This window comes from Protopterus annectens, chromosome 8.part0 (assembly GCF_019279795.1).
Source record: "Protopterus annectens isolate FY-2018-M chromosome 8.part0, PAN1.0, whole genome shotgun sequence".
Lineage (NCBI taxonomy): Eukaryota > Metazoa > Chordata > Ceratodontiformes > Protopteridae > Protopterus > Protopterus annectens.
Genome location: NC_056741.1, coordinates 1875753222 through 1875779401, shown reverse-complemented (window position 1 = coordinate 1875779401; position 26180 = coordinate 1875753222). Strand labels below are relative to the sequence as shown.

The 26180-nt window shown below is 38.7% G+C and overlaps 1 protein-coding gene across 2 annotated transcripts in view; it reads left to right on the top strand.

Annotated features, from left to right (window-relative positions):
• The window catches only part of LOC122809692 (von Willebrand factor A domain-containing protein 5A-like), a 1295998-nt gene that overhangs the window by 612442 nt on the left and 657376 nt on the right, over nt 1-26180 (top strand). The window lies entirely within an intron of this gene.

Here is a 26180-nt window from a genome sequence, read left to right as displayed (position 1 = left end):
CTGATGTCCACAGACTGCCCAGAGATTTGCCTGTTATGTTTGGTCTGTTGCTTAGACAACTTCTGTTTTTGTGAAATCAGTAGGGTAATGTGAGGATTGTAGTCAGTAACTGTTGACATCCATTAGTGTTTTAGACATCATATCCTTCAGGGATGTTATGTTGCAACAAAGCCTGTAACACCAGCAGCTGTTTCAGTTTGTAACAACATTATGTGAGATATGTCCCTCTTTCCAGCCTCTTGTCCCCCAAGTATGGCATGCTTTTCTAGCCTCTTGTCCCCCAAGTATGGCATGCTTTCCCAGCCTCTTGTCCCCCAAGTATGGCATGCTTTGTCCAGATGTCTTGCAGTAAGAGGTTGGTTATCTATCTATCTATCTATATATATATATATATATATATATATATATATATATATATATATATATACACACACACACATACACACACATGCATATACATGTGTGTGTGTGTATATCTATATATATATATATATATATATATATATATATAGAGAGAGAGAGAGAGACATTTGTATTTATATATACATATATATGTATATGAGTACTATGGATATATATTTTACACTTATGTTAAATGACTGTTGTGTATGATATGTTTGCAAAAAACATTGCAAGTTCCTACAGCTCAGATGGTTTAGAGGTATGTTGCTTTGATTGTAGTGCACAAGGTCCTAGTTTCAGGACTTTGAAGTGATGACATTTTTTCATTAATGTTAAATGACCAGCATGCATGGTATGTTTGTAAAAGCATTAGAGATTCCCACAGCTCAGATGGTGTAGTGGTATGTTGCTGTGATTGTAGTGCACAGCATCCAAGCTTTGAGTCATGCCTAGTTATTTTGTTGCTGGGCAGAACAAGGGCTGATGGAGACAGAGTGATTAAGGCACTTTTGAGCAGTTGTAAGTGGGTTTGCACAGTTTTGCATGGAAGCTAAGCGATGCTAAGAGACAGTTAAATTATCTCAGCTTCACTTAACACCACTTACTCCCGCGCTACTTTTAATTAAAGAAAAGAAAAAAGGGTAAGAGGAAAGTGGTAAAATGGGAGTAATCAAGGGGTAAAACATTATGAAACACAGCTAGGGATGTGCAGGACAGGTGTAGGAAAGGACCATAGCTCTACAATTCTTCTGCAGCAACAGCTGTGAATAATGTGTAGAATTTGGAATTTACAGCCTCACACCCCACAAGGAGTGGTGTTGGTGAAAGACATTTAGAGAATAATTTTTGGGTAGATTAATTAATTTCCCTATACATGGGGATGAAATGTAGAGCTATGTATGGGGCAATATTTTTTTTTGTGGGACAGATGCCTTTTTTTTTTAGGTGAGAGTGGGATGTTGGGGAGGTACTGCAGGTATGTTTGGGGAGGTAGGTTGGTTAGGATAGGTAGCATTTGCAGACAGTCAAGACACACAAGACAGCAGGCAGGGGAGGTAAATGACATATAAGGGGGTAAACACCTTGGGCAGGGAGGGTGATTGGGAATCAGAGGCCCATGAGCCCCCAAATAGATACAGTGGGACTGAGGTCCCCACCCATGGGCAGTAACCACTGCACCTTCACGACCCCGAAGGTGTCTGCGCTGGGGGCTGGACAAGATGGGCAGCCTACAACTCGAGGTGCACCAGACGGCCTTCCATCTGGTGCAGCTGCCCACCCAGCTTAGATCAGATGACGCTGCACACCATACCCCGTAACTCTTGGCAGGTGACAGACTCCTGTCCACGTCAGTGCCCTCACGGGAGAACTAGCCCCATCCCCTGAGGCGGTGCCACCTGAAGGTGGTGCAGTATCAGTGGAAGAAGATGTTCCCGGTTGGGTCCCAAACATGCTGAGGTCCAGTGCCACAGCCAGATGGGGTGGGACAGGTGGATCTGCCGCGATCTGCCTTCCCAAACATACTATGGTGTTATGGTTTTCCAAGAAATATTGGTTAGTAATGAACAACACACTTCAAAATTAGTTATAACAGCATGCATGTGTGTTCCCATTAACCCAAACCAACAGATATGCATAGCAAACAGAACACATGCATAAATGGAACAACAGTAAGCATTTTAACAGCATACAAGTTACATTGACGGCAACAGGCCACCAGTAATGGTATTTGAACAAGCTATGTTAATATGCAACAAATATAATATATGAACAATAATAGAACACATGCCCCAACAAAAAGGTTTAAGAACAACATACTCATAGTATATGAATAATAATTATTGATGCAGATGATGGGTGGGGTGAGAGAATAAAACATCCATTAACAACTGTGTAGGCTTCTATTTTTCACAACATTACTGCTCAATACTCTACAGGTCTGCCCTATCTTTACATCTACCTATGGCCCATAGCTTCTGTGGCACATACATACCTGTTAGATTGTCAACCTGTAATGGTATGGGGTAGACAGGGTACACTGTAGCTGCTTTACTGGAGGGGGCTTGTACATTTCAGGGTTACATACTTGACATAGAAGGGGTACCCTGCAAAGATCTTGTGTGAGTCTGCTACTAGCACAGTTCACCTGGATTCCTACCTGTGTCCAAGGTGATTTGCAGCAGTGACCACTAGCTATGACAGCATGACACTTGAGAGACATGTATCGGGAAGAGGGCATGGTGTATGTACCTATCCTGCTGACATTTGCATGCATATGGGATTGGACAGTGGAACAGTTGTACATGGAGTATTAGTATACCCTTCATACAGCTACTACACACATTTCTTTACTGTAAGACCTGTGGAGGAATATCTGTTAACACCTTCTGAATTTTTCTACAAATATTCAGGTTTATTAGTATACCCTTCATACAGCTACTACACATATATTTACCTGTAAGAGCTGTGGAGAAAATATCTGTTAATACTTTCTGACTGTTTCTACACATATTCAGGTGTATTAGTATACCCTTCCTACAGCTACTACACACATTTCTTTACCTGTGAGACCTGGGGGAAAATATCTGTTAATATTTTCTGACTGTTTCTACAAATATTCAGGGCTTCTATTGTGCATATATGCACACATCTCAATACCACTCCCTGGATTCGAACCATGTCGGGGTGTGCTAAAATGAACAACAATGCTATTTCCATCACTCTGAGCTATTTGGGAACTGCTATTGTTGGCTTGACTGATTTCTGACCAATACTCTTTGGGTTGGACAGCCTGACCTTGTAATCCTGAAAATCGTGCATGGCAGATAGTTATTGTAGTGTGTATTACTCCTTTGAAATAATACAATCATGAAAGCAAAGGTTAACACAAGACTGCAATGCATACTAACTGTTTCCCAGAACAGCCTCAGTTATTTCATGCTGTCAATGCCATACTTGCTATGAAGGACCTGTACACATTCATTTCTATAACAACATACCAGAGTAAACACAGCAGTTTGTTGTATATTTTTGTTACAGTGAAATGACACTTTTATTAATGGACATCCTGTGGATAAGTATTACTGTGAAAAATGTTCTATTCATTAGACACAGTACACAATATGTTTGTAGTAAGGTCAAGAATTTGAATATTATTAATGGCATAACTTTTGCTCCTAAATTTCATTTTAACTGCAGATCGACTGGGGCAGTCTATATTTTGAGCTGTGCATGTAATGATATTTGGTATATAGGACAGACTAAATGTATGGTTAGGGTTCATGTCCTGGAACATTTAAAAGACATTAGAAATAATAATCAAGTCAGTCCTATTACCAAACATTTTCATGATAGACATGGTAACTCCCCTAATAGTTTGATATTCTGTGTACTTGGAAAGCCCTTCCTTTCTAGAGGAGGTGACATTGTAGCTAAACTGTTGGAATTAGAAACGAGAATGATTTTAAAGTTTAAGACTTTAAAGCCCTTTGGTTTGAATCAGGAATTAGGCATATAATTAGGTACATAAATTTTATTTTTATTTTTTTGTATTGAATTTGTGCGTTTGTCTGATTTGTATCATTTCAAATTTATTTATACTGATATGAATATTCATATTGAGATATATATATATTTTATATATATATATATACACATATTTATTGAGTTTTCAGTGGTTACTTTAAAAATGTTTAATGTTATCATGCTTAATTGCTTAATAAGTTTTTTAATTGAATAATGGCAGCTGTGATTTGATGTATATATATATTGGATGTTCTTCTTTTCACATTGCTGCAGTCATAACCTGTGGGTAGTCCGCTGTCCTCGGTCGGCCCGAATACCAAAGTGTTAGGCTGGCGTCGGTCATGGTCGCCCAGAGCTGACGTCAGTACGCAGTAGTACTTAAGCGCATGACCGACGCCATATCCTCAGTCTTTCTTGCCGCGTGGTCCGAAGCAGAAGCAGCGTTTGCAAGTGCCGTTCGGCGTTCTGAAATTTTCAATTATCGAGTTTCAGACCGAAGACCAAGTTGGGCTAAGTACCCCGTTGGGGAAAATTTTTGTCTTTTCTTGCCTCAGTTAATCCGGATGTCAGAAAAAGTTAATAATTGTATTTCTTGTGGGAAACAGATACCTCATAGGGACTATCATTCTCTCTGTATTCCTTGCTTGGGGCCTGAACATGACGTAGTCGGGTGTCGCTTTTGTGCTAGATTTAATAAGCGTACTATTAAACGAAGATTAGACTGTGCCAGGCTTGTTTTCGGTAAGCGGTGTAACTATAACATGCCGTCGGATCCTCCGACGCCCGCTACCGCTAAAAAACGTAAAGATAAATCTTTAAGGTCTAAACCGGATGAGTCGTCTGTTGCGGACGCCGGTTCTATGGAACCTTCGGTTGAATCTGTGGATCCAGCCGAGGTCTCGGCTGAATCCCAGGGGGAACCTTTACTTTTGCAGGAGTTGGCCTCTCAGGAGTTAGGCCAGGCCGAGGGTGCCTCTCAGGTATCTGTAGTTCCATCTTTACAAAAGGTTATTAGGCCTTGTACTTCAATGGCTAAAGGCCATGCTAAGGCAAAACCTGGTCCTTCTGGTATTGGCCATAGCCCTAGTTCTTCAGCTTCTGTTCCTAAAAAACATATGTTGAAAATGGCAGAGGATTTGATTACTTTGATCAGGGGTTCTATGCCCCCCCCCCCAGAGAAGAGGCCTAGGGTGGAGACAGATTTAGAGGGAATGGAGCATTCTTCAGACTTCTCTGAGTCTTCAGCTGAGGATATTCAGGATTTCCCTCCTTATTCAGATTCGGATGCAGAGGATTCCTGTCCTTCTGCTTCTCCTCCAGAGGATTTTTCCTTTTCAGAAACTTTACATTCCATGAGGGAACATTTCAAGTGGGAAGGTCAGGATTTTTCAGATTCTCGAAAAAGGCTTAGGGAATTTTTGTTTTTGCCACAACATAGGCCTTTGGCTATTCCCCCTGTCTTAGATGTTGTTCAGGATGTTTTTTCAGAAGCTTCACTTAATCCTGATTCCTTACCCCCTGCCCCTGTCAAGCCTGACAGATATTACAGAGTTCCAGAAGCACATAAATATTTGTATAAAAGTCCTAGAGCTGACCCGGAAACTATTATTCAAGGGCCGAAGGGTGTCAGGGCTTCTGTGGTTAAGAATCCAGTTCCTTTGGATAAAGATTCCAGAGCATTGGATAGGTGGGGGAAAAAAGTGTACACCTCTTCTACGTTGGCTATGAGGGCTTTAAATTGCCAGTTTCATATGCTGAAGTATCAGAATTTTTGGTTAGGCCAATTGAAATCTAAGGTGGATGCTTTATCCGAGGGTATAGAGTGTAAGGAATTGCAGGAGTTGGTTCATGCATCAGATCAAGTTGGAAAACATTCTCTACAGTGTGGTTTCGATGCCCTTCAGGCTTCATCTAGGGTGGCTGCTACTGGTTCAGTTATTCGTAGACATGCTTGGCTTAAGGATCAAAATTTGTCAGAGCATGTTAAAGCTCGGATTTTGGATGCTCCTCTTCAATCAGAAGTTCTTTTTGGTTCTCCTGTGGAGTCAGTTTTGAAAAAGATGGAAGATAAGGCTAAGTCTATGCAGACGGTCAAGGAATTTTTGCAGGTGCAGCCCCCTAAGTTTAGCAGGAATTGGCCTGCTAGAGGATGGTCCTACCCTACTTCAGATTATCAGTCTAAAGGCAGATCTAGACGTGGTAGAGGCAGGGCTCACGCTCAGGGTTCTTTCAGACCTAGGACTTGGAGTTCTCCTGCACAGTCTTCTGGTGAGGGCAGGGGTCAGCCTTTTCGTAAACAGACCCAATGACCTATATTTTCAGCTGCCAGATCCTTCATTTCTGGCAGCTCCTCTAGGAGGAAAGTTGGCACTTTTCAAACAAAACTGGCATTTGGTCACCCAGGACAAATGGGTGCTGGAAATAATAAATCGAGGTTACAAGTTTTATTTTCACACTTTTCCTCCTTTCAAAGGCATGCCAGATGTGCCTCCACAGCAAAGGCTGGAGGCTCAGAAGCAAATTTCCTTGCTTATTCAGATGGGGGCCATCCGGGTGGTACCTCCGTCAGAAGTAGGCCTAGGTTTTTACTCCCGTCTCTTCCTAGTGCCAAAGAAAGGAAACACTTGGAGGCCAATTCTGGATTTGTCCATTCTCAATACCTACCTAGACATTCCAAAGTTCAAGATGTTAACATTACAACAACTTCTACCTATGCTAGGCAAAGATCATTGGATGGTAACCCTGGATCTCAAAGAGGCCTATCTTCACATTCCCATCAGGCGCAGCTGCAGGAGATTCCTGCGATTTCAGGCTGGTACTTCTCATTATCAGTTCTCTGTATTGCCCTTTGGTTTATCTACTGCGCCCAGGGTGTTCACAAAAGTTCTGGCTCCTGTAATAGCTTTCTTCAGGCAAAGGGGAATTCAAATTTATCCTTATCTGGACGATTGCCTGATTCTTGCTCAAGACAAAGACAAGTTACTTCAAAATCTACAGTATGTAATGGCAGTTTTAAGGTGCCTGGGGTATTCTGTGAATGAAATAAAGTCCAGTCTAGTGCCCTCTCAGGACATGTGCTTTCTGGGTGTGAGACTGAATACAGCTTCTCAGATGGCTTTTCTGACCCCGGACAAACAAAGAACTCTTCACCTATATTTCCAGCAGTTATCAGTACTGTCCAGGCTGACTGCAAGGACAGTCCTACAAGCCTTGGGGTTCATGGCATCTTGCATTCTAGTACTTCCCAATGCCAAACTGCATATGAGGAAGCTACAATGGTATCTCAAAAGTGTATGGACTCAACACTGCCACGATTTGGACACTGTCATTCGGATAATATCTTGCATCCAGAAGGAATTCTTGTGGTGGGCTCAGGAATGTCACCTAAACAAGGGACTCTCTGTGACCCGACCAGAGGCGAGTCAGATTATAACAACGGATGCCTCAGACTTGGCTTGGGGAGCACACTTCAATGGGAAATGGATTCAAGACACGTGGCCTCCCAGACTACAACATTTGCACATCAACATGAAGGAGATGTTAGCAGTCCAATTTGCCCTGATGGCCTTCAAGGACCTACTTCAACCAGGACAGGTGTTGATTCGAACAGACAACACAACAGTCATGTGGTACATCAACAAGCAGGGGGGAACCCATTCTTACCCTCTTTGCAGGCAAGCAATGATATTGTGGGAGACTGCTCTGAGTTTGCACATCAATCTTCAAGCACGGTTTCTGCCAGGAGCACAGAACTCCCTAGCAGATGTATTGAGCAGACAAAGTGTGGATCCCCACGAGTGGAAATTGGATCCTCACGTATTCCAACAGTTGACAGTGGCTTGGGGAACTCCAGACATAGATCTGTTCGCTTCTCCACTAAATTTCCAACTGCCAAAATTTTGCACAAAGATGTTTCACCCAAAAGCTTGGAAAGTGGATGCTCTATCTTTCAGCTGGAACAACCTTCACGTCTATGCTTTCCCTCCTCTGCCTCTCCTTCCCAAGGTACTCTTGAAAGTCAGGCGGGACAAGCCTTGCATGATTCTAATAGCACCAGATTGGCCACGTCAGCACTGGTATCCTCTGCTGAGGAGTTTAATTCAGGAGCCTCCTTGGCCTTTGCCACCGATTCCTCACTTGTTGTCCCAGTCAAGCAATCATTTTCTCAATGTCAGGGTACAGTCCCTGCATCTAACAGCCTGGCGTATTCTGTTTTAGACCCTGGGGGGTCTCAGCTTCCTCAACAGGTTTTAAATGTCATTTTGGAAGCCAGACGGCCTAGTACTAGAAAAGTTTATGCTGATAAATGGAGGAGATTTTTTCTTTGGAGCACAGCAAAGAGCTTTGATGTCTCAGTGCCTAATTTGAGTTCTACACTACAGTACCTTACTGAATTACTAGACAAGGGTTTGTCTTTTTCCTCCATGAAAGTTCATGCTGCAGCCATTTCTGCTCACTGTGATTGTGACCCTCCTTTATTTTCTCACCCTTTGTTTAAACAATTTCTTAGAGGGGCAAAAAATATAAGACCCCCATGTAGAGCTCCTACTCCTTCCTGGGATCTCAATTTTGTGTTGGAGGAGCTTACTTTACCTCCTTTTGAACCTGCAGCTACGTCTGAGTTGAAGTTTTTGTCTTGGAAGACTGCTTTTTTGTTGGCCATTACTTCTGCTAGGAGGGTATCTGAATTGCAGGCACTCATGGCAGTTGAACCCTTCCTGATATTCCATAAGGATAGGGTGTCTTTGCGTACTAACCCTACTTTTATGCCTAAAGTGATTTCTAATGTGGCCTTAAACCAGTCTATTCATTTGCCTACTTTTTATGCTGATCCCCAAAATAAGGGGGAAAAAGTCTTGCATTCTTTGGATATTCACAGGCAGTTACGCTATTATTTGAGCAGAACTAAAGAGTTCAGGCAGACTCAACAGTTATTTATTTCTTTTGCTTTGGGTTCACAAGGGAAAGCTGTTTCAAAGCAAACTATTTCCAAGTGGATTGGCCATTGTATTGCTTTTTGTTATTCTCATCATGGAAAGAATGTTCCTGCTGGGATCAGACCTCATTCCACTAGGGCTACTGCCACATCTACTGCCTTTTTGAGGGGGGTAGCTACTAAGGATATTTTGGAGGCAGCTACTTGGAGTTCAGTGCACACTTTTACTAAACATTACCATCTCCCTCTTTATTCCAAGTCTAGGGCTGGGTTTGCCACTGCAGTTTTACAGGGCATGTTAGCAGCTCCTAATGCTTTTTAGTTCGCCAGCCTCCCTTTACCTTTGCTTTGGGATTCTACCCACAGGTTATGACTGCAGCAATGTGAAACGAAGAACATAGTACAGTTTTGTACCTACCATAAATGTAGATGTTCGAGGATCCACATTGCTGCAGTCCAATTTTCCCTCCCTCCTTCCCCTCTATAGTTTGGGTTGCTGTGTTTCTTTTGGGATAATTATTATTTTCTCTATGGTGGTTGTTGGGTATTTACTATTTTGGCTATGGCCTTTCCTTTTTAGGCCTTCTGACATCTGGGGCAAGAAAGACTGAGGATATGGCGTCGGTCATGCGCTTAAGTACTACTGCGTACTGACGTCAGCTCTGGGCGACCATGACCAACGCCAGCCTAACACTTTGGTATTCGGGCCGACCGAGGACAGCGGACTACCCACAGGTTATGACTGCAGCAATGTGGATCCTCGAACATCTACATTTATGGTAGGTACAAAACTGTACTTTTAGTATTAGAATGAACTGTGATCCGTGAAGGCGAATTGCTGAGGTACCAGATCGCTTTGAATTAAAGGAATTGCTGGTCAAGTGCTGGTTATCTGTGTTTTCTTATTACAGTACACAATACACCTACTGGCAGTAAACAATGCACTCCTTCTACTTTATGGCACTATATACTGCAAGACAGATCTGTACTCACCAGTCTGTTGGTGCATCCTTGTCAGTCTGTCAGCATGGGCCTTGATGTTCATAGTCCTCTCTTCTGCAGCTGTAGGGGTGAGAAACCACCATTATGCATACCTGTCTATCACATACTCAGGCTAGAATTTGGTACAGCTCTATCTGGGATACTTACAAACTGCTGGAGCATGCTGGTCCCGATCATCTTGGATCCATTGTGTGAAATGGCAAAGAAAATACATGACTGGACCATGGAAAGAATATATTTTTTCTAAATTTAATACTTCCATTGAGGAAAAACATAAATTTAGAACAAATCCAAAACCAAAAGAGGTTGATACTCCACAACAAACGAAGCAAACCAGACGAATGAAAAGACAAGTCCTTTATTCGAATAAGTAAGCGCTTTCACATTGCTCAGAACGCTTCATCAGACTTCAACAAACCATTAAAATTTGAATCAACTTATATATAAATAAAACACCAATGAAAATCACATTAGCAAGTCACATGCAAGTTACAAAAATACATCATTTCCTTTCCATAAAAATTACATAAAATAAAATATATAAATATATATATTCTAAAAATCTCACGCTAATAAATGAATAGTAGAAGTAAAATGTTAAAACATACTAAAACATATATTAGATAATGAAACCTATTACTACTGTTTAATGTTTCAAAGGTTTATCTAATAAAAATGGTCTCAATGAAAATTTATCATTGAGACCATGACCTTTAGTCGCAGATAGCTTAATTATCCACTTTGCCTCAGCTTTTTCTGTCTTATTGCCAATATTACCAAGTCTTTCTGTCTCTGTTAACTGCCCTATTACTAAAAATCTAAAGGCATGTGTGGTGTCATTTTGTAGTACATGCTTGGCTAGGGCATTCCCTTCATTCTCTCTATGTATAGCATACAATCAGCGTATTCATTGAACTCATATTTAACACCATTCAGAGGAGATCTTATTTTTAGGCACTCTCTCATAACAAAGCATACGTTTCAAAGATTTAGTATTCTTGTAGCTAAAAGATGGTTTCTCACCCACTAAGTCTTTTATACCATCATCTAACTGTAGAATATTCCAATGTCTCTTAATAATGTTGACAATATGAGAGAGTGCCTAAAAATAAGATCTCCTCTGAGATGTTAAATGTGAGTGAATGGTGTTAAATATGAGTTCAATGAATACGCTGATTGCTAGTCAAGAAATGTGATTTATTTAGCATCCTGCTGGTTTGCTTCGTTTGTTGTGGAGTATCAACCTCTTTTGGTTTTGGATTTGTGCTTTTTTTGGGAGGTGATACCTTACCCTGACAGTGTTCTTGTCTTGCTGAACTCTGCTATTTTGTTCACTGAAGGGACATGACAGAAGAAACCAGCAATGTGTTACTTGAATCCAGATCTTTGGGTCTTACAGAAATTAACAGAAGGTATGAATCCACTTTTAAAACTGTCTTATGCTGAATTAGCAAAAGCAGCCTCTACACACAGAGATACTGATTGGCATGTAGATGTTTTACAAACAATGAGAAAGCTCGAGGACAACCTTAGTAAAATTAAGAATGCCCAGTGGCAAAAAAGACATATGGAGGCATGCATTAATTTTAAAGTTGTTCCTAGAGGTCTTCGTTTGTTAAAAATGCCTACTTTTGGCTCTGCCTATCCTGAACTTTTGTCTAAGTGGCAGCAACTTAATTTAGATACGAGTTATGCCTACATGAGACTACTTATTGAGCAATATACTTTGATAGAGTTGGAACTTCAGCAAGAAGCTATAGCTTTAGAAGAAAAATTGACTGCAGCTCTCACTAACACACAGAAAGAAGATTTTCTTTCTGATATAGCGACTACAATGCAAGCGTTAGATAACAAGTTATTATTGGCAAAAAAGAAGAAATTAGAAAGAGACTGTATGGATTTCTCGAGGGGGAACGTCTTCTCCTGGCCGAGAGAATCCACCAGGACAACATATGCTGCGACACGCACTAACATTGAAATGCCTTTCACTGAGCGTAACACTTTATCTGCTCCTTCTCCTTCCATGCCTGCTTCCTCTTCTCAGGTAGAAGCAGCAGTCAGTGAACAATGCCCCAGTGTGAATATAGTACACTCTGATGTTTTAAATACAACGACCATGTCAGCACCTGTAGTGAGGAGAAAAACACCTATATCAACAAGAGGAACTGTTTCAGCTGAATCTAATGACACTTCTCTCCGTTTTCCACTCCCTTTTCGACAGGAGATGAGGCGCAATTGGAGTCCACAAACCACCAGGAAAAGGAAGATATCAGGAGGCCAGTTAGAATTTCAGAAAAAAACTTTCAAAACTGTAACCAGGACTTGATTATTAATCTTTCCAGTCACATGCTTATGGACAATGAAAGAAAGATTTTGAACAAAGGTTTGTCCTTCATTCCCTCTCAGGGGACTGATGTAAGTGATTTAATTGTTGACATAAAATGTTTTGTTAGAAATATTGCAGTTGGTTTACAGTTTGGCAACAATGCTTCTAATACTGATGTTTTGTCTTTTAAAAAACCTTCTACATATATACCTGCTATACATCCTTTATTGGAACGTTTTGAAAGAGCTTGCAGTGATGATTTGTTGAAGTTTTTTGAATCTGACAATACAAAACTTGATTTTTACAATATTACCAAGGAAGAGAAGTTAGCCCTTCATGATTTAAAGAACAATACTAGTATAGTCATTCGACAAGCTGACAAAGGGGGAGCTACAGTGCTTCTAGATACTGGCTACTACCATGATACTATGTTAGAAATGCTTTCAGATACTACTACTTATAAGAGATTGAGCATGTCAGATTTAGATAAATTAATAAAAACAGTACATGCAGATTTATATGACATGTTGATGTGTGGGATTATTGATGAAGAACTGTACAAATATTTTTTGATAGAGAAACCTGTGATACCAGTAATTAGAGGTTTACCTAAGGTACATAAGACTACACATAATCCTCCACTTAGACCAATAGTATCTGGCAGAGGCTGGTTAACTGAGACAATATCTGTTTTTCTAGAAAAAAATTTGAGACCAGTCGTGGAATCTACTAAATCTATACTACGTGATATGAAATAGTTCTTGGAAACACTAGCACCTTTCAATGAGAACAATATTCTAGAAACTACAGATTATATGGTAACACTAGATGTTGTCTCTCTTTTCACTTGCATACCTAATGATGTAGGGATAGATTTCTTAAGGTTATATTTGTTAAATAAAGGACTTAGCAATAATCAAGTTATTAAACTCACAATGTTGTTAGAAATGGTTCTTTGTCGCAATGTTTTTACCTTTAACAATGAATACTTCCTTCAAATTAAAGGAGTAGCTATGGGCACATCTTGTGCAAACTCTTATGCTAACCTTGTGTTAGCATATTGGGAGAATACGTATGTTTTAGAACATTTGGCTTACTCCACTTCTATAAAATATTATAAACGTTTTGTGGATGACCTTTTTTTAATTTGGGGAGGCACATTAGAGCTCCTGAAAGAGTTTGTTCTATATATTAATGGAACTACCACATTTCTTAGGTTGACTGAAATGTATTCACATAACACAATTGACTTTTTAGATGTGACATTGAGCAAAAAAGATAATACTCTAGAAACAGAAGTATTTAGGAAGGCATGTAGGAAGAATGAAATGTGTTCATTTAAGCCTGGCCAACTTGATGCATTGAGACGCATTTGCCAGTAAACCTCTCTCCTTTCTAACAAAAGTGGCCAGGCACCACCTCGAGGTTCTGTTTTAATATTGTCAATGACATTGAAATGAAAAGTGTGACCAGTATTTTCCATAATGTGTTTACGAAGTGCATTTGTATCTTTTTTTGATTTTATATCATACAAATGTTCATAAATTCGGTTCTTTAATTTACGGTCAGTTTTTCCAATGTAAAAACAGGTACAACAGTGACATAGGGCACAATAAATAATCCTTTCAGATCCACAGTTATATTTTTTATGTAATTTCACTTCATTGTTGTTTATCAGAAAGCACTTGTCATTTGTTTTATTTTCTTCAATAAAGTCCAGAATTGGTTTTATTGAATTTGGCCTGAATAGGTGCATTTTTTACTGTGGAGTGTCTCATCCTTTTGTTCCTGTTTGGCATCTTCAAGTTTTGCAACAGTTTTTCCTTTTGGCCAGGCTTAAATGAACACATTTCCATTAGCTTTCTGTTGAAACTAAAAGCCTTAGAAAGATAACAGTGTTTCTTTAAAAAAAAATTATATTTCTTCTGTACTATTAAATTATATATTTTATTATGTTTTTAGAATACAATTTGAATTGTCCACATTTCTTTATTCATTTTAACCAGTTTTCTTATATAAAGCATGGTTTTTACATGATTTTTCTTTAAGGGGATGTGTCGTTTTAAATAATTTATTAACTTTTAATAATTGCTTTACCCAGTTTCCTCTGTACTATATAAATGGTCTGTGTAAATTAATTCATTATCTGATGAAGTTCTGAAGCGGTCAGGATGAAAATGCTTATCATTTGTTTTATTTTCTTCAATAAAGTCCAGAATTGGTTTTATTGACTTTGGCCTGAATAGGTACATTTTTTACTGTGGAGTAGCTCATCCTTTTGTTCCTGTTTGGCATCTTCGTGTTTTGCAAGGGATTGAAATGTGACAGGTGAGGAAGACCTGAGCACTAGGCAGGCTTTTTGCAGGAGCAGAGCCATGTATTTTTGAGATGCTTTTTTAAAGAGGCTTTGAAATGGGTTAGGCCAGGCATAGACCTGGTATCTAGAGGTAGCACATTTCAAAGCCTCCTTTGTGGATGGGGGTGATGTGAGATTGTTTCCATATGGTAAGTACTTCTGATTCAGATAAAGACCTATTTATAAGGATACTGACTGGGTAGGTGACTGAGTTAACATCCAGTTTGAGGTAGTACGGGGGGGGAGAGATTGTCAGCTGAGGTAGAGCAGGGTTTTAGTTTTTGTAGCAGTTTCTTAATTGTCAGTGGGTATGGGCTGAAATGAGAATGGGGTTTGTATGACATTTTGTTGAGTAGGGGGTTAGTAATGACAGGGTTAGAAGTAGTTGATGGCCTGAGGTTGGTGTCGGAATAGGTTAAAGGGTGGGGGGATCCAGCATTAGGGGTGTTAGTTAGTATGTCCAAAATAGATTTTATGAAGTGCTTGTTTCTTCCAGGGTTAATTAGAGAAGATATGGAGTGCCAAAATTTACTGGGGTTGATTTTATGCTGGAGTTGAAGCTGGGAATAATATGACTTCTTATCTCTGCTGATTAGTTTTGTCACTTTGTTACGTAGTGTTTTGAAATTAACATGATTTTGTTCATTTTTGTTTTGTTTCCAGGTTGACCAGGCTAGGTCCTTTTGCTTCATCAGGTGTTTGCATTCCTTAGAGAGCCATGGTGCTGAGTCCTTTTTGATTATTTTCATATGAATGGGAGCTAGTGTATTAAGTATGTGAAGGAAGGTGTTATTAAAGTATAGTACAGCATCATTACGGGGTAGTTGTTTAAGGGGTGTCTGGTCTATTTCCTGTAGGAGATTGTTGAATTTATGCTGACAAAAATTAGTTGAGTTCCTAACTGATTTTATAGTGCTTACCCTTAGTTGTTGGGAGTTTGTTCTAAGGGAATAAGCTGGTAAATTATTTCTCAGGGAGGTAGACAGTGTACCAGAAGAGGGGTAATTGGCAGGGTGGGATACTAGAATCCAGTCTAAGTTGGATTGGCAGTTAAGTTCTTTGCTGTATCTTGTTGGAGCATTGATAAGTGGAAAAAAAATACAGATTTATACTATTTGTGGCGGAGTCAGAAGCTATGGTTTGCCAGTCTATATTTATGTCTCCTAAGATTATTGTTTCAAGGTTACTCTTTGGGATGTCCAGGTTAAATTATTTTCCAACACTGGTATATTGTTACCTGGTGGGATATATATTACTATTATGCAAATTCTTTTTGATATATTGAGGTTCAAAAAGGAGATTAGTACCTCAGGATTGGAAAAGATGGGTATATTGCCGGTGTTGGGTGTGATGTTGAGTGTAGAGGGACTTAGAAGTGCTATCCTTCTGCCATTTTTTTAGATCTATCTCTTCTGGTTATTGCAAAGTTTGGAGCTATTATTTCTGAGCCTTTTACATTAGGGTGTAGCCATGTTTCAGTAAGAGCTAGTATATCAGGTTTATTTTGATGAATCCAAGCATGCAGTGGGGCTATTTTGTTACATATACTTCTAAGGTTAAGAGTAAGTATGTTTAAATCTTTGGGGTTACTCTTGTGGTTAGAATTAGAGGGTGGGCCAGGATTATGATGTATGTCTCCACATTTGAGTAGATAGGTAATGAGGAATGTGTACCATGGGAAGTGTTTTTTATTCCTAGGTGAGGGTACTGGTGTCAAGTGTGGTTTCATAGGAAGTGAGGAGGCCAGTTTGTGACTTTAATAAAATTGGAGGGTATATGGGGGAAAGCTGGGAGGAGATATGTGAGAATCTGTGCTGTTTATTGGGGAGAGGGTTAGAGAAGGTTGTTGATGTGTAATGGTGTGTGGGGGTATGCAAAGATATAGTTGTAGTGAGATAGAGAATTAAGAGTAAAGAGGCTAGGCAAGTTAGCAGGAGCATATCAGCTGTGATAGTGGGTTTAAAAATAGTAAAAGTGGAATTTGAGTGTTTGAATTTAGTATCAGGTGTAAATAGAGATTATTATCATGTGATATGTGTGCAGCTGAAGATAAGGTTGGAAATGTTTTGACTTCAGAGTGGGCTCAGACAATGTAGTTAGGTGTTTTAACTTGCAGTTTGTGATAAGGATGGGTGGGGGAGATGTGATTGGTCAATATTAAAGTCATGGTGCAATGTTAGATTGTGTGTATAGTAGAAGAGAAGGTGGTAAGCCAGGAGTTAATGTAAAATAGTTTCAAGTGGTGGTTGTATTGTAATGGTAAAGTAGAGTAAGGTGTGAAAAATTATAGTAGAGGGCATGTGAATTCAAGGTAATGGATGTCTATAAGGGACAGCAGATACGTTTGCTTAAATAAAAGAAAGTAAGATGTGCATGAAATGTGGGTGTGTACAAGGTAGAGTTGTGTTTAATTGGATCATAGGACTGAGGGTGGGATATGGGGAAAGGGCAGGGGGACAGAGTGAGTGGAGCAAACGGAGTGGGAAGAACCCCCCCAGATGGTTTACCACCATAAACAATCAGTGAGGTAGGATGTTCATGGATAGAAAGACAAAGTGTCTTTACTCTAAATTCTTGTCTCGAGTCACTGCATCTAATTTTATAGGTATGGGGTTTTAAATATCTTTCCAGGGATATATTACACTGATAAGAGTGAAATATGCTGAAGTGTTAATATAGTTTCACCTTCAACAGCAAATGGCCTGTGAGGGTGGAGGTAGTGATATCCTTTCAGCAGATTCAAGACTACAAAACAATGCACACTAGAAATAACAAATTAAGTAGTTATTAGTTTAAATTTTGGCGATAGCCTTACATAGATTTTACTTGATTAGTTGTTCCTTGTAAACTTTTGCCAACTGCAGGTGAAATTCAGCTGTGAAAGTTCTTTAGGTAGTTGGATATGATACGTCTGACTGCTGCTGCTTCTGCAGAAGGTACATGTGCTTGTTTCACTTTATGTAGGGTGAAGCAGCTCGATGGAGAGAACACTTCAGACATGGGGTAGTGAAGTGACTCATACTGGCTTCTAGTGATGAGGAAAATGTTATAAAAGAATGAAAAGGTTAACACCAGACTTTATATTAAAACAAGAAAAAGAGAACTTGTGGAGTGATAATATGATCATGAGATAAAGTTATGGAAATTGGACTTATTGGTGTGTTGTCTACAAGAGAAAATGTAAAAGATATATTTAAATGTTGGAAAAAAAAAACAAAAGAAAGAAAATAAGAAAAATCTGCAGACATTCTGAATGAGCTTGAAGTCAGAGTTGAAAAGGGAAGTAGAAGGGTAAATAATTGAGAGAAATTTATATGAACATAAGGAAAAGATCAAGTTATCAATAGTTAGACAATAAATAAATAAATAAATAAAGTTTCTCAATGGTTAGGAAAGCAGGTTAAAGTAAGACAAGAAAAGATATATGGATATCTATATGCAATTAATGAATAAAAATGGTTGTTGTGTATCCCTGAGAAGAAATTACAAAGGGAGTTAAGAATTTTGTTTATGAGATTTATAAAAAGGATGATGTGCAAGATAAAGTAGAAAGCATTACCAAAATAATAGATAAGGTAAAAAATGAAACTAAATGTCAAATAATTATAATAAATAATAACAAAAAAAAATAATCCCCAGGTCTTATAAAGATATGAGTAAAGTTGAAAGTGTTTTATTCATATACTAAACAATGGTTAGAAAGGAGGTAAAAGGAAAAGAAGAACTCTGTGATGGGATGATAAAATTCATATGAAAAAAGATGCCAGTAAATATAGAAAGAATTGGAGCATAGGGGAGATAGATATTAGGAAACATGGATTATAAAACATATATCAGAATTTTGTAAAAAAAAAAAAAAAAAGGTGCTAGAGTAAGTAATAGAAGATGGTATTTCATTATTAAAAGTAGAGAAACAAAAGAAATGTTAACAGTCCTAGAATTTATAGATTTGAAACCAAAAGGAAATGAAGAAGTAGGAATAGTAACAAGTGATGTTGCAAAAGTTTTTTACAGAGTTGGGTATGAGGCAATGTGGAAAATACTTGAAGCATGTTGTATAGGTAAAATAATAGTGAAAGTTATCAAGACATACAATGAGAATTCTGAAGTAGTGGTAATGATAAATAGGTGGCTTGGAAAAAAGTCAAAATAGAAAGGACAGTAAAGTGAGGTTGCCTCCAAGCATATTTTTGTTTGTTTTGGTAATGAATGCTACAAAACAAAGGTATGAAAATTGGTTATAATGAAGCATGGGAGTTGGATAGTGGAATAAACTGCCAGTATACATGGCATATGCAGATAATATTAATATAGTTGCAAGAAATAAGACATTGGTGAGTGGTGTAATAGTAAGAATTGAGATACCATTAAACAAAGAAGGTTTGAAATTAAATAGAGCTAAAAGTAAAGGATTTGGCAAAGTAAGAAAAATCAGTGTTACAATAGGAAAGAAATAATTATGTTAGGGATAGGATTTGCTGAAAAACAGAGTAATAGAACAATGGAAACCAAAAAAATAGAAACAAAGATGACAGCATGGTGGAAAAGTTTTATTCTGTCTTTCTTTAAAAACATGTAAGTTAAATACCTGTATTATAGGAAAATTATTATTCTTAAATACAGTCTGTGTGTTTCTGAGTATCATGGGCAACTAAATAATGGATATTTTTTCAGTTTTATTTGGGGTAAAAAATTTAATTCTGTGAGAAGGGGTATATTTTATTATAGAAAAGAAGAATGAGGATTCCATTTGAAAAAAAAAACTTATTTCATACATTGAGTCTCAGCATTTGTCCTATATAATTAAAAAAGGTTAATGAAACAAAGAAAATATGTTGGGAAAACATTGACTGTGAGATATAAGGAAATATTGAATAAAAAGAAAGATAAAAAAGAAAATACAGAAATGAATGAGTATATGAATAAAATAAAATGATGTAAAATAGAGATGGGAAAATGTGATATTAAAATAAAGGAGGGATGTAAAAATATAATGCTGAATTGTCATTTAATATAACCATGAAAATAACAGAATATGTTAAAAAAGCTATATATGAAAGAAGGAAAATATTCAAAAATGTTTAGGAATCAAGTGATTTTTTAGAGGTTATTGTTGAATCAGTTACTCATAAAAAGCAATATAAAGTGCTGGAAGAGACAAAATATAAATAATATAATGTAGAACAAACTAAAGAACATTTTTCCTGAATTGTATAAATAATAAGACTTTTGGGAAATACTTAAAATGATCATAAGTGGAATGAATTTGAAAAATAGATATGGAAATTGTACTTTATTGAAAAGAAATCAAATTTTAAATTGAAAATTAGGATAATATTTTGTTTATTGCTGTATGAATGTTATGGAACATGAGAAGGAGTTTATTGTATAAAATTATACAGAAGATGAAGCTGTGTTGAAGGAAATCAATGGCTGTTTTTAATAGGAATATTGTATAAAGGTTATTTTGAGTTCTTTTTCCTTGATCTTTCAGTATTAGATCATGTTAAATGAAGAAAGAAGAATATGAAGATGGGGTTTTAAAGAATGCAAATATTGTTTACGATGTGAAATTTTGTAAAACAGCTAGTAAATAAAGTGGATATTTGTATATAATGTCAATAGTATCATTAAGTTCCATGTGTTCTTTTATAGCTACACTAGTTGTCACAAACTCAAGCAGATGGGACCTTAGTTTAACTACTTATTTGATGGTGGCACACTCAGTAATGTCAGTATTAGAAAATTAATCCAACCACTGCATGTGGGAATGGAAACACAGCCTTCTGCACTGAAGGGGAGTATGGTTAACGTTGAGCTGCTGAGACTACTGTATAATACAATGCACTTAACATATGGTAGGCCTTTATTTGCTATGTAATAAATAGAAGCTTTCATCTACTCTGTAAAAATGCAGTAACCATTAACTTATTATTATTATCATTATTAAGAAAGTACATACACTTGTATTACATAGAGACCCTTTGTAGAAAAGGTCATCCTATGCAAAGTGTGTTATACTCAAGCAGTCAATGAGCAGTCCATGCAAACATGGCAGGAAGCACAACTTAGACAAAATAAAAAAATACCTATCAGCTGGTGGGGACAAGACAAACATCCTATAATTTTGTATTTAAAAGACAGTTGGGACAGGAAGAGATAGAGGTCTACTGCTTCTTCTGCTAATTAGGTCATTAGAAAATTACTGCTAGTGTTAGCATCACCACAACCAAAGTGATTAAAGTTTAAAATGTTCCAGTTAATCAGGAACTGGAAGTTAGAATGTTCACTACTTAAGTTCATGATATGTGATACCATGTAAATTACAAGGTATGAGAATACAAATTTTGCCACTGTTTCAGCCCTACTAGAGAAATTGTTCTACTGTGATTAGCAGCTTTATGTAAAGGTAGAGTGTGTGTCTCAGAGGAACACCACACTATGGAACAGGCCCTCATCCACATGAAGTGAAGTTCATACTTGACCCTTTTCAAGTGAAACCTTAATCACTGGATGAGAAATCTAAAATACACCCTCCCGGTCAAACCCCCATGTCTCTGATGTACAGAGGCTAACAGTAAGTTAACTAATCCACACTAACATGCTGCATACACACAGCCCTTAGCTACCTCATTACTAACATATCCCTACCATATAGGTGTCCAATATGCTCGAGGACAAAACTGGGTTGGATTGCATGGCTAGGCATATAAAGACTGTGATGATCGATAGCCTCGTAGAAACCTATGAACCTAGAGAGAAGAATTTTGAAATGAAGTACAGTAGTATAGAAATTTAACAAATTGTGTTATTCTTAGTATGCAAAATAGAATGGAGTGGTAATTTAAGAACAGACTGTACTGTAAGTAATGAATCAGTTATATAAAGAGGAATACAGGTAGACAGTAGGTTTTTATACAGAAAGGTATATTCTTTTCTTGAGAAAGGAAATGTGAATGAAGATATACCAATAACAAAATATTGCATGCTGTGGCAAACCTTGCCAGGTCTTGCACAGCCTTTATTAATCTTTTTTGACTACAGATATTTAAAATAAAAGGCAAAAAGCAGATAATTTATAGTAACTGCATATCTAGTATCATTTTTAGGTTCTTTTTGTCACATGGAATTGACCACCTAACTTACATCCAGGCCAGAGGAGATGATGGATTGTGAGGAAGCATAATACTGTTGCTCAGAATGGTTTTATTTATGCCCTAGCTTTACCCTGTTCTTGTTATGCATCCATAACATCCAAATGTATTATGGGGTGTGCTGGTGCATCTGGATCTACATCTAATTACCAAAATATCACTTACCTGAATCTCACTAGATTGAGACAACACAGAACATTCACTTAAATGAATGTTCACATCACTGAAATTTTAAACAGGCAAAGGAGGCAGTTGACCAACATGAGGAAATGTGTCCTTTATGCCAAAATAGTACAATCTCAGAGTTGATGTATATAGTTGGAGGGGTGGGGGGGGTGAAGTCCCCCACCTGGGTGGGTTTTGCATACTTTGGTGTGTTTGTTGTCACCCACTCAAGCAGTTGAGACCTTGGTTTGACTTCTTATGGTGTTGTGAATGTTTGTTTAGTGAATGTTTGATATTGCTGTCTCAATATAGTGAGATTCTGAGCACATTTTCCATTCCAATCTTGAATTGAAAGGGGCCTAGATGCACTCTTGTGAGAATTGTGCTGACTGGGACCTATCTGATAAAGGGAGGCCAGTCTAGGCCTTGGAATAAGCATCCTCATTGGTCCTTTTGAATATTTTTAAAGTTTTTTTTCAAGGTTTAAGCTTCTGTGATTTAGCCCCTGCATTTGATTAGGTGTCTGCTTGTTTGTGCATTGTGCAGCACCACACACTGCTGCATGGTTGCGCAGCAATGCTGGGCAGTTAAATTCAACAAATTTTCCCAAAAACCCAGGCAGAAATATCCATCTATTGAGCTTCTCCGTGATTTATTCTGAATAACCACCCCTAGTGACAACAGTCTTCAACCTAGCATTATGGATGGTTGGATGACCCTTGTTTCTCCTGCCAACCTTGTTGACTTGGGTCTCTTGAGGCAGTGTAACAATTGTCTTATTAACACAGAGAACCTTTTACTAATAACACACTATAGTACAGAGTGCAAGAGATGTTTTTACTCAAAGAATGTAGAATCCATGCTCTCTGTCTCAAAACAGTAATATAGAGGAGGTTGTCAACTCATCCACTACTACATATGCTCATGGTACCACTACTCATACATATACCACCACTCATACACATAGTTAAACATCAAACACATAAATCCACATACATGTAGGTTCTCGCAAAAAAATTACTGAAACACCAGAAACCTCCAAAATACAAGACTGCTACAACTAACACAGTCTCCACAGCACCCATGACACATAGCAATGCAAGTGTCTCACCCACCAAGAGTAAAGAGTAACACTCAAAAAACAAATGATTTTGTCACTGGGGGCTCAATAGTGAGACACACAGATGTCACACTCACCAGGATGGACAAGGAGAAAGTCAGAGTTAGCTACTTGTCTGGTGCCAGGATACACCAGATTATGCATGCACTCAGGTCTCTCAGCAACAAGTACCATTATGATTCTTTCATAGTTCATGTTCACGTGAATGACCTGCAACATACCCCAGTGGACTATATAAAATGAGACATGATTGAGCTCTCTGAATACGTGTCCCATCCAGGTATGTCCCTAGCCTCGAACAGCTTACTACCCTCACCTAGAATGATGCCACAGTATAAGCAAAAAATAATTGATTTCAATAATTGGCTCAGTTTTTGATTTCATTCAAAGGGGATCTAGTAGCTCTCAGTATGAGAAGCCATGGCCGAAAAACCTCGCTGCTTTCCCAGAGATGGTTTTCACCTGGCACCTCTAAGCTTTCAGCTGCTGACAAAGGCTCTTGCCTCCCCCATAGTACCTTTTTTAGGCAAGGTCTCAAATACAACATTACAGATGTGAAATTAACCAATCCAAACAAAATAAGGGTCATCCTGCTAAATGCTAGGAACATAAACCGAAAACTGTACTCCCTTGAAGCATTTCTGTCACTAGAAGATGGAGATGTCTGTGCAGTGACAGAAACCTGGTTCAAGGCCTCAGAGAGTATCCCTTTTATGGCTGAAAGGCCTTCCACACCTTTAGTACACAAAATGAACATGTGAAATCCAAAGGAGGGGGTGTTTCATTCTGTAGTAGAGATATTTACCTAGTCTAGTTATAGATCCTCCTCAATGGGACATGACATCCATGAAAACTACTTGACCAAACTGGAGACAATACAAATTTTACCAAGCACACTGTTTATGGGGGATTTCAATTATCCTACCATCAAATGGGAAACCTACGCTATCCCTAACTATCACAAAAGTTCCCTGTATTTGTAAATTCAAATGCACTGAAACAAATTGTCCATACCCCAACAAGGAGGAGCAAACATTCTGGATCTGGTTCCCACCAGCATGTCAGACAGATGCACTGCTCAACTGTCAGACCCTCATTAGTTAAAAATGACCACAAATCAGTCAGCTTTGAGCAACATCAGAACTCACATAGGGTGAAATCAGATTATAAAACTTCACCAAGGCGGACTGTTCCCTTCTAGATGAAGGTATAAATGCATTCCAAGCCCCGCCCCAAGCTGGAAGTGGCAGCTTATACTGAAGCTTACACTAAAGCCTTGTAGAATCATTTGCTTAAGTGTATAAACTTGACCGTACCAGAAAGAATCAAAGCCAGATCTCACAAGTAAAAGCAAGCCACCATAGTGGACATCCAGCATCAACAACCTTTACAATAAATGGAAAAAAACTGCTGTCCAAGAAAACAAAGGCAAGGCCCCAACAATAAAAAAGCACCCTCCTCAGCCTAAACAGGCAAATAGGACAACTTGTCAAATCCTCCAAGGGCTTCTTTGAGAGAAACGTAGCAAGTACAGCCAAGGATAACCATAGTGCCTTTTACAGCTAATTTCGTAACCTAAAGGGTAGGAACCAAGCATGTGCAGAACTGGTGGCCAATGGTATCACACACACTGACCCCACAGAGATAGCAAACCTACTAGCAGATAGGTTTGGCAAACATTTCACTCCCTTATCCCCAACTAACATACAACACATCTTTCCACAAACTTCCCCCATCCTACGTATCTGAAGAGCAGGTCCTCAAAGCCTTGTCCAAGGCAAAAAACAGCCTGTGTGGGACCCAATAATATCCCAAGCTGTCTTTTAAACAGGCTAAAATATAAACTAGCATCACCACTAATTACCCTTTCAATCATTGCTTAACCACAGGCTTTGTTCCTGCAGAATGAAGAACAGCAGCAGTTATTCCCCTCCACAAAGGTGGCCTAGCAACTGGCCCAAGGACTTACAGACCCATAATACTGACCAGCCTTATCTGTAAAGCCATGGATTGTATCATTATGGACTTCATAAATAAAGACATGGGTGACCTCCAAACCCTGGATTCTACCCAATTCAGCTTCGTGAAGGCAGAGCCTGCCTGTTAAATCTGGTGGATTTCTTGGAAAATGTGCCCAAGGCCGTTGATGAGAGCAAATCTGTGCACTCAGCATACCTTGACCTGGCAAAGGCTCTCAACACAATCCCACATTTTGCTAGAGACTTACCATTAGTTTCCCACAAGTACATGCCCCCCTGGTTTGGCTTCCTCAACCTCCCATGTAAGTGCCTGAGATACCAGAGCCAGGTCAGTTGGGCTGTAGTTACATAGCCATTACTTTGTTCATGTACACCATGACACTGGCCATGATTGCACATCTAGTATTGTGTTTAAGGAATACTCAGTGTCCATATGTACGATGGCACTAGCCCTGATTGCACATCTGGCACTGGGTGTAAGGAATACTCAATGTCCATGTGCACCATGGCACTGGCACTCAATGTCCATGTGTACCATGGCACTATCTGGTACTAGGCTTAAGGAATACTCTGTGTCCTTGTGCACCACGACACTTACCCTGACTGCTCATCTGGCACTGGATTTAAGTACTGCTCAGTGTTAATGTGCACCATGGCAGCAGCCCTGCCTGCACATCTAGCAGTTGATTTCAGGAATACTCAGTGTCCATGTGCGCTATGACACTGGCCCTGCCTGCACATATAGTATTGGGTTTAAAGAGCACTCAGTGTCCATGTGCACCATGGCACTGGCCCTGACTGCACATTTAGTATTTAAGGAATGCTCTGTGCCCATATGTACCATGGTACTTGCTCTAACTGCACATCAAGTGGCGAGTTTAAAGAATAATCATAGCCACTAGACTATCATCATCTTTTGCTCTTTAACTGTAGCAATTGTATAGTAGGTATGTGTCTATAATTAATGTTTGATTCAAGATCAAATGAAGTTACTTATAGTTAAGTTAAACTGTAGTGGAAACCCTCACATGCCCCTGTAAAGAAACACAAATTCTCTCTTAAGGGGATATTAGAGAGGACAGACTAGAAGTGAGGCCTTGTTTAACTGTCTACAAATGCAGACACCAGCAACACAAAATCATTTGCATAGAGCTTTATATTACTACTGAGATGATGCTACCACATGTTAAATTGTCAAAACAAATGTCTTTAAAT